Source organism: Hetaerina americana, unplaced genomic scaffold (assembly GCF_022747635.1).
Source record: "Hetaerina americana unplaced genomic scaffold, ioHetAmer1.1.p SCAF_286, whole genome shotgun sequence".
NCBI classification, from domain to species: Eukaryota; Metazoa; Arthropoda; class Insecta; order Odonata; family Calopterygidae; genus Hetaerina; species Hetaerina americana.
The window spans coordinates 96,086-107,517 of record NW_027286859.1 but is presented as its reverse complement, the minus strand read 5'-3'; the positions used below and the strand labels follow the sequence as shown (position 1 = coordinate 107,517).

Here is an 11,432-nt window from a genome sequence, read left to right as displayed (position 1 = left end):
CGTCCCAACTAATGGCCATTATGCACCAGAACACCACAGTGGACACTCATGCCGTGCTTAATCAAAAATATACATCAGATCACCAAGATTAGACTGCCTAAATACTTCCCACAGACACAAACTGTGATGCGATGGTAAACAGGTACTTACTTTTGTGTTGAAATGCATTTTCTCCTATTTGCCACAGCAGTGATCATGTGGCAACCAAAACGACAGAAGGATTGCTACTCAATGCTTCCAAATGTGACTCACTGCCATATGCAAACTTATCTGACATTAGCATGTCCAGCCACTGAGTGGCAATCAGCCAAGTCTAAGAGAGGGACTACTATTATATGCTTGGTTCTGAAGGATCAAGGCCAAGGCATGCACAGACTCATACTCTTCATAGAAGATGGTGGATGCAGGGATGGGCTTTCGTGTCTAACTTCACTCAAATAAAGTCACAGCAACACCAACTCATCCTGAAATATATATTTGGCATTAGAGAAAAATAGCTTACAAAGCGATCAATCTACTCAAGGGCATTTGGATCAATTTCCATGACCCACCCTTTCATCATATATGAAAATTGTATCTCCCCATGAATGTATTTCCTGATGCACACATTCCCACCCCCTACACATGACACCACTGCACACCACAAACCACATGTCCCGGAATCAATAAAGAAAACTGCTATTATTTCCTCTACAAAATTGCATAAGCATGCTCTAAATTTTTAAATTATTACAAACCTGCCATATTGCCATACATCCAATCATCTTCTGTATCATCTTGAAGTTTTGGTGACAAGTGCCATAGTGTGGTGGTGTCTAGTGCAGGGTGGCCAAAGGTATATAAGTTTGGAGAGCCGATGTCCTGGAGGTGTAACCCTAAACTGGTCCCACAAAAGACAGTGCTATATAACTGGAGAAGACATAGAAAGCTCACCATTTTCCTTTGTATGGGCATGGAATTTCAAGGATGGATTCTCATATGTCCCCTATGTGACAAGTGAGAAGGAAGGAGAGACAATGAAGGTCTCTCTCCCTGCCTCTTTCAACAGTTTTGTCTGCTGCTTCTCTGAGAGAACTAACGCCTGCCTAGAACATAATATGCTGATTAAATGAAAGTAATTTGCAAAGCAAAAGGGACGCAAGAAAACCCCAAGGAATTAATAGACATCTGCCATCCTGAGTTTTGCCCTACACTGACTCCTAATCAAAGCTTTGAAGCAGCACCAGTCAATCCTCTCATCTCAGCTCCCGTGAATAGATCTCAATTGGTTTGGAAAGTATGGATTTCAATTGCACGGTACACACAAACGCTCACACACACACACATACATTCAGAAGATGACAGAGCACAGGTGATGGGCAGGTGATGCCACGTCCCATTAATCTGCCCCATTGGCCAAATATTCTAACAGTAAGTAATTCAATTCCTTTAGCCCATACAAATCTTACTTGTTTTCACACAAATAAGACTGTACTTTTCCTTTTAGCACTTTACTTTTTAGTATGGCGATTAAATACTTCTACGAAGTGAAGCCTGAAACAGTAGAATACATAATTTTCTTTTGTTTATGCCAATTTATGACCTATTAGATATGTTGTCAAAATCTATGTTTCTCTGGTTTTCTATGGCACATGGCTTCATTGAGGTTACTTTTTGATTCCCATTTAACATTGAAAATTTTCAGCCAATTTTCCATGGGGAAGACCACATAACTGATGGTATTTTACATAAATGTAAAGATGGTTTTTAGGCAGCATGCAGTGTCCTTCAGGGAGGCCTTTATTCCAGCAAGGGGCTGATTTGATTCAGCTGATTGGGCAGAACTGTAATTGGTAAGTAATCTTTCCATTCAGGCAAAGGGCCTAATGAATAGATAGATGATGATATCAAAGGTCATGAGACAAGTTTATTATACATCATTGGAATGGGTTTAATCTGAACTCTGTAGCATGTTGCCCACAATCCAGGGAGCAAGGCTCACCACAGGTAAAAACAACTTTGGTTCTCAATGTTAAGGGAGAGAGAAGAAAACCAAAAACCTTGTGAATAACTAGCCAGCAGTAAATGGTACCATTTAACGTCCAGGGACAGCCTTTCAGAAACATTCTCCCACCAGTGATCCCTCACAGCAATCTGGTGCCTTCCTTCTCTTCACTAACTTCCTAGCTTTTTCCACATTCCCATTAAATCCACTCCTAATCAATGACCTCCCCCAAGCCAACATGAGCTTTCTTTTTATTATTTGTAAAAGAAGATATACCATTCAAAAAGGATTGCACTACTATCATTGATTTAGAAATTTTCAGGAACACCTTCAGCAACTGAATTTAGTTTTTTTTGTTGTGGGTACAAAATGAATCAGTTAATGCAGCAAAATTTATTTTTCAGCTTTAATGCTCAGATCATTAACCTGATGTACTGACTTAGTGTATAATCCTCAGCACAGTGTAAACACACGAGAGACAATACTACAAGAAGTATATTACTCATATAACAAAGCAACCATTTCAGAGTGTAAAAATCATTCGCCTTGACGGGGATTCGAACCCAGATCCCTCAATGTCCATGCGAGTGCTATAGCCAGTTATGCTATCGAGGTGTCCTCTTAAGCTCTGAAATTTCGGAAATGATTTTTACTCTCTGAAAATGTTGTACTGAAATGCATATTAGCCGATGACTACTTTAAAAGTTACCTTTGCGGCATCTTCCGCAGTTTCTTGGAATTTGCCAAAAGACATCTGAATGCCATCACATTAATATATGCTGAAGGATAGGAAAACATGACCCCACCAACATGGAAATTAAAGAAATAGCAGGAAGGCTATATTATTTATTTTCTTTCTCGTTAGTAAATTTTACCTCAGGATTGGATATGTATTCACTGATTCTGTTAAGAAAATGAATGTCTTATTGACTTGGAGATTTAATGAGGATTTCCACAAGGATAGAAATATGCATTGATACAACCATTCACCTTGGCCTACCTAAATGATTCCTTTGAAATGCCTTCTCAAATAACTTTGTGGGCCACAAGGAAAAATCCAAAGTAATGTTATCTGTTTATTTAATATTCAAAATGTTCATTTAAGTACAGAATCACTTACATTGAACTAAATAATAGTAAATAAATGTTAGATATTATAAAAATATATCAAAAGTGATAGCATTAGATATTTAATGACTCACAATGTTTAGCAATGGCGGCAGTGAGTGACAATGAAATTGCTACAATGGTGCTTTGATCGCGGAGCACCCTATGACCCTGCAACCTGAAGCATTTTAGGAGAAGCACTTTCTATACACTTAAACTATTCAACCTATTCGAGTTTATGAATTATTTTTTTTAATATTTAACTTGACTTCCCTCTTTCTCAATAACTGAGTTATTTTACATTTATTTTCATCCCATACCTATCACACCTGACTGTCCAATGCACTCAGCAGAGATTGCAACCCCTTGGCTGACCGGCAAACAAAAGCTTGGTCATCAGCAAACCTAACTGATTACATTGAATTCCATACTGACCTTGATTCTAATCTCCAGTTCTTCCCATAATGCCTCTTTTAACATTTCCCCTACATACACATTGAACAGCACACAGGTGATACAACCCTGCCTCACTCCTCTTCCTAACACTGCACATCCGGGCCTTCCGTCCACCCCTCACACCTGAGCAGTCTGAGATACGTACACTTTCAAGGATAAGTCTCCTATTTCTACTACCTATTCACATTTTCAGCAACATATATTCATTGGTTTTTCCCTATACACTGTAATGAATGTTTTCTTGGAGTCTAGGCATGCTACGTATACGAGAAATTAGAAGGATTATATGTAGAATCCCTGGCCTCGTAACATCATGCAGGTTATTATTATTTTGATAGATAGAACCTACAAACAGACAAATACATCCTGACTGTAATCCATGCCCGTTTCTATTAGTTACCCCATTACTGCTATGCCATAGCACATGTCTCTCCTCTTCCCGAGCATAAAAATCATCTGCCCCACTCTCTATCCTTTTGTTGATGACCCTGAGAACCATTTCAGCTGTTTTTGAAATTAAATTTGTTGTTCTTTAGTCATCACATATTCCATCCCTTCCATTTTTCGGACTAGGGGCACTAACCGTTCGGACAACATCTTCCAGTAAAATTCCTTGATCATGAACACCATTGCAGAACTCCATAAAAACCCTTCCTCCCCAGCTGTTGAGTAGTTCTATGAGAATGTTGTCTAACCCCAATCCTCAATTAATTCAATGCCCTTTCTGGAGCCATTAAACCTATCCTAATTTATCTTCTGTGTCTAAACTTTGGGCCTACTGTCTTTTCATACAGTTCTTCTGTGAATTCTTTCCATTTCTTCATTCATTCAGTAATTGAGTGTTTTGAGTCCATTCAATAATTTTTCTTGAATTATCTTTGATGATTTGTGTGGATATTATCTTCCTACTTCCTGGCAGTCCTTTCACATTCCTGCACAGAGCACCCATTTCCCCCTTACTTTATCAACTTTCACATCCCTACACAATCTTTGTCTATGCTTCTTTAGCTCTGTTGGTTTCCCACTTAAATCTGCTATTGAATTCTTGGTACTTTCTCCTACCCATCTCTGCATTTACATTCTTCTCTCCTCTTGTTCTTAATCATATCACCTGCAATCCTTTGTCTTCTTGTCCTCTTCCCGCTCCTCAAGATTGGTTTATGGCTTTCAAATTCCTTTTCTTATTTTATGATAAGTTACACCCATGAGAATGACTGACATTAGGCTAAGACTAGGTGTGGACCTCTTTATGGGAATTCAATGCTCTGGAAGACAATGGCACTCCGTACCAGCCTGTATCTAACATGGTGAAATGAGCACTTTAAAATCAGTGTTTCCTCATCACAGCCACTATTTGCTCTGCATATACTGCAAATGCTTCCTTTGTTCTGCCAGGTCACCAGAAGAGAAAGTGCAATTCTCTCATTATGAAGAATAGAATCCTGTGGAGAGAAAACCAAAAATGTGATGCAAAATTTCAATGAATATTACAAAAATGCTTAAATATCTCCCAAAACACTTAGGAAAGAGCTCATTTGGCTCATGAGATAATTAATAGATAAAACAAAAAGCCAAAAAGGTTCCAGAATAGTGGTATGTCATGAATGAATTCTACATTAGGATTTGATATTTTACTTACAGACGTCTTATGCAGTCATCTCTGAATCCATTCCTTTGAACAAGCCATCACTTGACAGGTTGTCTCTGGCTATTTTGAGTGAAAACTGTGAAAGAGTACGGAGAGAAAAGATTAGATAGAGTAAGAATTGATCTGCCCCGCATTTTGCTAAGCCGTTTCCCCCAGAAGCAGACACAGATAGAGAATTTTAACTTATCAAACAGATAATGACATCATCAAAGAAGTACCTACCTTTCCCTCTCTTTCAAACCCAACCAATGCAGGCCCACTGCCACCTGAGATGGAATTGGCCGTTAGAGTGGCCGTGTCAGTCATCAGGTGAGAGGTGGTGATGCTTACATCATTGAAATCTTTTGAGCTGGGCTAAAATAATGGAGGATGATTAATTCTCACCAAGTGGGTGAGATTCGATCATCCTCGAGTTCCATGAGTGCATGCCCCTTTGAAAATTCCAATGGATCCGCATTGGCTACTGGGCCGGCTTTATTCTCAGTCTTTGGTGATGGCGTCACCCTTAGCCATGCAAGGAAGAGAGATGGTGAGAGAGAATGAAATGGGAAAGGGAGTTCCAAAATGAGAATATACAACAAATGATACAGGAATTCATATAGCAGCATGGAATTCATAATTATTAGGATTAAAGATAATAAATGATGAATTTTTCAATTTTTCCTGGTATACAATTGAACGCCCTTCATCTTCATTCCTAAATCATAAGATTGATAAATAAGTCAGTGCCTCAATCACATCAACGAGTGTCCACAAATGATCACCCGCCTGACATCCAGATGTCTCTTCCTATCCTGCATATCAAAATCCAATCCGCAATCCAACGTAATGGCGACATTCTACTGTCACAAAACTTGTGAGTGGGATCTTCAGGCTGCATCTTCCTCATCCTAATTTCCAGTTACTATCTCCTAAAACTGGATCTGGGTCTGGGCATTTTTGGGACAGACCCGTTAATGTTCAGTAATGTGGTATAACTTAACACTTGTCAAGAAGAATGAAAAAATCAAATTGATCTTGAAGATATGGTTAAAGCACGTCTAGACTGACTAAATCATGTAAAAATGCATCCATTTATCACACTTACAAGACCCCTTCACAAAAGAAACTGAGGATATTTATCATTATTTACCCAAGTCCACTTTACATAGATTTTGCTGACAACTTTGAAAAAAAAAACAATTTTTAAATATTCAATTATTACCGGCTAAACTTTGTGGACATTCGTTTTAATTAAATGAAAAATACAATGTATCTTTCCACTGTCCTTAAGGACAGAGGAAAGATACATTGTATTCTTCATTTAATTAAATTTTTTTTAAAGACTCACTTGAGCAACATTAAATTGCATCAGCCTGACTTCCTGCACTCAGCTTCAGATGCTCTGCACTGCACATATGTCCTACGGTATCTCTGGGTTGATAAAGGGTTCAATGAGGGAAGGACAATTACCTGAAGGGGAAAGTGAACCCTGAATATAACTCCGGGCCCTCCAAGTCAGCGGTTAGGCGTAGGGCTAGCAACCCTGCCCTTCCAAAATTCACTGGCTATGAATCCTCTAAACATGCCTCGGATAGATAAGCATGGATTTTCAGGGTATCGACCTGGAAAACAGACAAGGACAACGAATTCATGGAAATTATCAACATGGAATGTTAGAACATTGTTGAAACTGGGTAGAATGATTGAAGTTGCCAATGAAATGCTGAAATGTGGTTTGGATATTACAGCCCTACAGGAGGTGAGATGGGTAGGAAATGGTAGAATTGGTGAGAAGAATTTTACAGTAGTATACAGTGGACCCAGCCATTCAATTGGGTTATATGGAATGGCTTTCATGATTAATGCAAGGATAAGAAACAGTTTGATGAATTTTGAGCCATTAGGGGACAGACTATGTAAAATAACCTTAAAAGGAACATTCCGTAACATCAGTCTCATATCAGCCCTTTCCCTTACCAAAGGAAAAACAAAGGAAGAAAAGCAAGAATTTTATGATAAACTGGAAAGATAATGCCAAAAAATACCAAAATATCAAAAAATTATCATTATTGACATTTTAATGCAAAACTGTTCAGGAAGACTCCTTGCATTCTGTAGCAGGAAAGTACTCTTTGAATTATCTGACAAGTGAAGATGGAAGGCCTTTCTGCTTGCTCTGTCACTCAACATGCTCACAAAGACAACATGATTTGAGCATTAAAATATTCACAAAGATACCAGGAAAATACCTGGGACAGGAATTGTGAAACAAATAAGGTCTGCACAAGGACCGATTTGTGATTCCGATGATCACTATCTAGTGAGAGTAAATTTTAGTGAACGACTGGCACTCTTGGGTACGCTCAATAGATCAGGAGGGGTTAAATGGAATAATAAAAGATTAAGAGAACCTGGGCAAGCTTTGAGGTACAATAATTAAATAGGTAGAAAGTTAACAAGGAATGAGGAAGAACAGACAGAGCAATAGTCTGTGGAATATCAATGGCAAGAATTAAACAATCTGTTTTGTCAACTGCAAAGGACATCATAGGTAACACGAAAGTAAAAGGCATGCAGATTGGTTTGATAATGAGTGTAAACTTGCAATAGAGGAAAATAATAAGAATAGATACAATATGTTACAAAGGGAGACTAGATTTACAAGAGAGAAGTATAGGAAGAGCAGGAAAGAAGCTGATAAATTACTAAAAAGAAAGAAAAAGAGTGCTTAAAAATCAGATGAAGGCTGTAGAAGAGCTCAATAACGCTAAAGAAAGCAAAAAGTTCAACCAACCAGTAAAATGCACGACTAAAAGCTAACAACCATAGTGCACTCCTGTAGAAATAAAAATGGTCAAGCCATTGGGGACGAAAATGAGATGATAGAAAAATGCGCTGAATATTTTAATGGCCTGTATGTTAAGGAATTAACTCCAGGGGTAGAAGAGTAAGAACAAAGTCACATAGAAAATCCGGAAGTGCTCACTCCGACAATAGAAGAAGTAATTGAAAGTATTGGAAAACAAAGGAATGACACAGCACCTGGAGAAGATGGAATAACAGCAAAATTAACTAAAAATGGAGGTCAAGATTTAAATAGAACAATACGTCATCTAATTTGTAGTATTTGTAAGTTGGGTGAGTTCCCAGAAGACTGCAAGACAGGATTGATTTGTGCAACGTATAAAAAAAGGCGACAAATGTGATTGCAAAATCCATAGGTGCATTACATTACTGAATGTACCATATAAAATTTTCACCAGTCTTCTTCTGACATCCATAAGCGCCTATGCTCAAGACATACTGGAAGAATATCAGTGTGGCTTTAGAGCTGGTAGAAGTACCATTGACCAGATATTACTGGTAAGGCAAACAATGGAGAAATGCTATGAATATAACGTTGACTTGAATACACTCTTCATTGACTTCAAAAAAGCTTTCGACAGAAAATCTCTTGTCTCAGGGGTAACTCATAAAAGGACAAAAATCAACCGTAGGCTTGACCTACTATGGAAAAATAAGGAGTCCAGTTCAACATCAACAAGTTCTCAGTGTGACCATAAGTTTGGGCCTCAAATTGTTAATCTTTCCGGACATTCCTTTTCTAATAGTGAGATATCTTTGCTAGAAAAGGGCTTAAGTACGCCACATTAGTAATCACACTTATAATTGACGGAAGTTGATCAATAACCATCACAAATACTATTAGTTCGAATCACTTACTTGAACTCACTACTTGCACGAAACGTGACCTTCGATATCTTGATCTTCAATCGACGACTTGTCTAACGGTCGCGGCCAGAATCAGCTGACATCAACGATCGCTTGAAGACCGTCAACTGTTTTCTTTCCGGTCCCCGCTTTGCGCATTGGCAATTATATATTTCGGAGAAACTCATGCCAATTTTATTCTAAAACCAGAAATTATGAATTAATAAATGGACCTAACATTAAAATTCAAATCAAGTGATCAACAATCCTAGGGAATGCCAATTTTAGATTTATTGATGTAGATTTCTCATAAGGGCACAATTCTTTGCAAAATGCCACAATTCCAAATTAGTTCTTTGTTTATTGCAGAGCCAGGTACAAGAAAATAAGGATGCATCTTTGGAAGAGCTGCTTATCAAAAATTGGCATTCCCTAAGAAAAGATTTGTTTTCACATAGATATTTAAAAAATTAAAAGGATCTGGGAAAGAAAACAGTTAACGGTCTTCAAGTTATTCTTGATGTCAGCTGATTCTGGCCGCGACCGTTTGACAAGTCGTCGATTGAAGATCAAGATATCGAAAGTCACGTTTCGTGCAAGTAGAGAATTCAAGTAAGTGATTCGAACTAATAGTATTTGTGATGGTTATTGATCAACTTTCGTCAATTTTAAGTGTGATTACTAATGTGACGTATTCGTTTTCAGACCATGTAATGACGAGGAGGAGCCAGTTGCTCAATGAAGTTGATTTCGGCAAATCAAATGGATGCCCTCGGGAGTTTATTATTCCAATCAATGCTTTTTTAAATATTCTGTGTGTTGATGGATAAGTGAATTATATGAAATCATTTTATGAAAGACGTGTGCCTGTGGGAACAACATCGAGTGAAGGCTCTGGTGGAAAGTACCCATGATCTCATCAGGTAATCGTTTTATGGTAGGAGTGATTTACACCAGGCATTAATTTGTTATTGGGAGGATATACTGAATCACTGATTGTTGTCATTGAGCGTTTTCCGTTTCCAGTGAAAGTAGTTGAAAATCGTTTTGTTTGCAGGGTGTTGGCGCTGTTTTGAGTCGATCAGAATTATGGGTGTAGTGTCTTTTATTAATTTATCATTAAACCGGTTGTCATCGATGACTTCGTTTTTCTAACGAAAACACATAAGTTTTATTCATGTGAGGAAAATATAAATGCACTTGTGGACTTTCTCAAAGAATGAAAATCGCACTTCTGAAGAGTAAGTGTGGGGCACAACCTATTTTTACCTGGCATGCAACTCAAGTGGATCAAAATGAAAAGAATTTTCACTGAGATACTTATCAGAGTATTTCCTCGGTTAATTTGATCACCTGCCTGCCCATTAGCTTAACTAAGCAGCAGTTAGCATATAAGAAACATAGTAATTACTCCCACCTTATGGTGAGAGCAATTATGGAGTCCGTTAATACTTACAATAGGTGCAAGTTAAATGCCATTCAATATAAGAAATTAATTTAATTGTAGTAAATAACAAACATTCTGAAGACTCATTGAAAGGATATCACAAGACTGAAAGACATATTCTTTAATATTATAATGCAAAAATTTGTTTGTAAATATCATTTGCCTTTGCCGGGATTCAAATACGGATCCCTCGACTTCCAGCCAAGTGTTTTAGCCAGTGAAGCTATCGAGGTGTCCCCTTACCCTCTGAAATTTGAGTGGCTTTAAAGGTACGAGACGCTGTGATGATATACCTTGCATACAATGTCACAGGCATTCGTAGATGTGCGCATTGAGCCGCAGTCCACGGGGTTTAAGCCAACTTTAAATACTAGGGGTGGTTTACCTTTGGCATATTCTGAGAAACTGTGGGACATACTGCTGCAGTAATTTTTTGATGGAGTCATTCACTTAATATGCATTTGAATGCATATCACTTGGGGATAAATTAAATTAGTTTTGCTCTCGGGAACACTAAAGCAGTATTAATTTAGAGTGTCACTCGGTTGCTCATGGAGGACAAATTGGTCACTATACTTCTGGAAGTTTCTTAGTGAAATCTTTCATTAAAGCTGTGATTCAGGTTTGATGGCTTAGAAACTTGTGTGTACATTCAAGATTTCTCTTGCAATTTTTCTTGTCAAATATAGCGCAGAATGTTTCAGGATTTAGTAAATGTGAATGCATTGGATGCTTGCATGTATTTGTGACCACTCCAAAAAGAGTGAAGATGAAAATGATATGCAATGTATTTCTTGATGCATGGTTTTTCATTTGTGCTCTATTTGCGCTATTATCTCCCATTTGCTTTTTCCATTGCTAGAGATCCCGCTGCTTAAATATGTTCACAAAATACTCAATACATATTATCCTTTCTCCGTATATTCGTGCACCACCAAATACTTCTTCCTTAATTTTGTCTATTGCCTTCTCAATATTAACATTAAACATCACGGACAACATAGAACAACCCTGCCCTAATCCTGCCTTTATTTTGGGTTCTCCCATGTTTTAACCACGTGGTATCAGTACCACCTTCTGCCTACAAGCTTGTTCAA

General features: G+C 37.9%; 1 long non-coding RNA gene across 1 annotated transcript; it reads right to left on the bottom strand.

The window, feature by feature from the left end:
- Window positions 1-2,838: 2,838 nt before the first annotated feature.
- LOC139689882 (uncharacterized) lies at window positions 2,839-8,956 on the bottom strand. Its single transcript, XR_011701440.1, has 4 exons — window positions 8,901-8,956; window positions 5,418-5,699; window positions 5,187-5,271; window positions 2,839-4,989 (listed from the first exon to the last, which is right to left on the bottom strand). It is a non-coding gene; the product is annotated as an uncharacterized lncRNA (long non-coding RNA).
- Window positions 8,957-11,432: the final 2,476 nt, after the last annotated feature.